Source organism: Papaver somniferum, unplaced genomic scaffold (genome assembly GCF_003573695.1).
Source record: "Papaver somniferum cultivar HN1 unplaced genomic scaffold, ASM357369v1 unplaced-scaffold_24, whole genome shotgun sequence".
Taxonomy (NCBI): domain Eukaryota; kingdom Viridiplantae; phylum Streptophyta; class Magnoliopsida; order Ranunculales; family Papaveraceae; genus Papaver; species Papaver somniferum.
In genome coordinates, this window is record NW_020634374.1 from 4,662,105 (window position 1) to 4,664,963 (window position 2,859).

Consider the following 2,859-nt stretch of genomic DNA (forward strand, 5'->3'; position numbering starts at 1 on the left):
AGTGTGGTTTTGAGCTTCAATTTATCAGTTTCCATGTTTTTGAAGCTCACTGACTCTTCAATGATCATATCATGGGATTCATCGGGCTTCAAAACAGATTCGTCACCGGTTCACCGGACTTCAAAACATTTTATGAAGATATTAATTATTCAAACATATTTTGTAGGGTTCGACAGAGATGGAACATGATTCTACTCAGTGATCTTTACTGTAAGAACAGTATATCTCTTACTGTATCAACTAATTATCTGTCTAATCAATGATCACTACTGCAAGATCAGAATAAAGCAAGATCCTACAAATGCTGCAATCTTTTCATGAAATATTCTTATTAATTTCGTCACAATTTATGCTAGAATTGTAGCTGTAAGATAACCAAAATACAATCTTTGTACAAGGAACAAGTTTTGAAGCCTCATTAAGAACACTTGTGGCTTTCGTACGCAGTTATGAATTCCATACAACAGTCGAATTGATGAGCCACAAAAATTTTAGAATTGAAGCCAATATCTACAGCATTCTGAAAAGGTCATGGTCTGTGGGGAAGACAAAGTTGGAACTAAGAGAAAGAACCATGTGGCATTGAATTTCCAGAACTAGACTGATCTAAGTTCAAGCCATCAGTAGTCACATTGACCAAAAACCATCAGTAGTCATATTGACCAAAAATAAAGTTACAATAGCAGTCTACAAGGTAGCTTGCTAACTGATCGTTCTCATGGAGACGCAAAAGTAGCAGTATTTGAAGACAAAACAATTAACTTAGTTGTGAACAACAGAATGGAATCATAAATTATATTAGTTATCACAGAGAAATTAATAGGGAAGTTTCCTATTCAAACTACCACTTTCTGCAAAATGACACTAGTAACTACAAAACTAACAGAAGCAGTATCATAACAGTAGACGAAAATATGTAAAAGTATATATGTGGATCCCTAAAATTATCTATCACGCAGTGTTAAGAAGTAAGTATTCCCTACTACTGCAAAAACACCCATTTCCTGGATTTTGCCTGCATATACTTATTCAACTCCATGTGTACATGAAATAAGTCACTAACGTATACATCACATTCTACCATCGAAATAATGTCTAATCACCAACAAAATGCAGAATTAACAAAGAAATATACCCAAAAATAAAGAACACGGCTATTGGGTCGACTATGTTAGGTTCACACACAAAGGTTAATAGTAATCCAATTTCTTCAAGATGAAACTCAATGTCTGTAGAATGGTATAAATAGTACTTCTAGAAACTCAACGAAGATTACCAGTTTATATATTTTCAGGGCTCACCATCCTCCTGGAGCTGCTCGAAAGAATAATCACGGCTTCCGGTCTCTTCAATTTCAACTGTCTCCATAGTTGTTGTACCTTCTTCTCCTAATTCGTTCAGCGAAACTAAGGTGCTCTTGTGAAGGGATACTTCAAGAAGCCAACCCATAAACTTCACAAGCCTTTTCGAGGTTGAAGTTTTTGGGTCATAAATGCTGATATAGTTATATCCGTAAGCTAAAACTCGATCACTCTTCGTAACAGCAGACAATTTGCTTATGTCAATCCTAAACTCTTTACTCCAAACCAATGACTGATGTTCCTCTCCCTCTTTCATGTCCTGATTGAGATTCTTGTTTTTCAGTAGCCATATGTCATTAACTCTGTCTCTTTCGACCCATAGATAAATAGCAAAAGACAAACAACCATCCAAAACCCTTATCCTAGCGTCACACCAATCACTGTTTGGTGGCAAAGGAGGTGGTTAAATATGTTCACAAAACTGTTCCTCAGCCAAATCAAAGGGGATGATCATTTCCAATTTATCGTCCAGCCAATAAAGAGATTCATTAGCAAAGATACCTTGTGCCCATTCATAGTTGGATTCAAAATTGAAGTTTCCAAGCTTTCTCCAACCATTTCCACTGCCTAGAGTATACACATAGACTTCTATATGGGTCTTCAACACATATATTTCTACAACTTTGTACTGATTTGCTGAAAAAACATAACCAAATCCAATAGAATATGTGTTGATTTTGGGAAACATAGCATTTTCTCTGGTGACAGGGTTACAAATCCAAACAGATGGGTAGTAAAGGTCAAGTAGACAGATCAACCCATTACAGGAACCAAGAAAGTAAAATTGCTTAAACGGAGGGGTGAAATTAATCCTTCTAATCCTCTGAATTGGTTTAGTTAATTCATCATGATTCTCATTGTATTCAATATACCAAAAAATTCTCTTCAGATACGTCAAAGCAAGAAAACCCAACTTACCGGAATCAGCAGCAGAACCGGAAGGATGATTGAGATATTGGGAGTGCTTCTTGGAGAATGATGGGTGATGAGAAACAAGATTTCTCCAATTTAAGCATATAACTTGCAGTTAAGGACTGAATCAACAGATAAGCGAGCTAAAACGTCTAATGTAATCTCCAAAGGGATAATCTTAAAATAATCCATGAACCCTGAAATGAAAGAAAGATGTAGAAATTAACATTTAGTCCCAAAGTTGTTGGGCTTTAGACATTCTAGTCCTGTCCTTTCAGGCCTATTATTAGGAGGTCCAAATTTAGCAAATCCTGAACGAGTCAGTCCAAATCCTAACGGTTCAGTACAAATCTAATTTTGATGACGATTAAAATAACCCTCCTATCAAACCCATTCTAATATTCTTCCCAGATATGTTTTTTCTACTTTTCATCCATCGTGCAAACCTCGTCTTTTTTCCTCTTTTAGATCTGCTGAAGATAGTGATGGTGATTTCCAGTTACAGTGGATGCTTAATAAGTGGTGGTGTGGTGGTGGTTTCGAAAATATGTTTTTCAGAAAACATTTTTAGATCTAAGATTTTTAG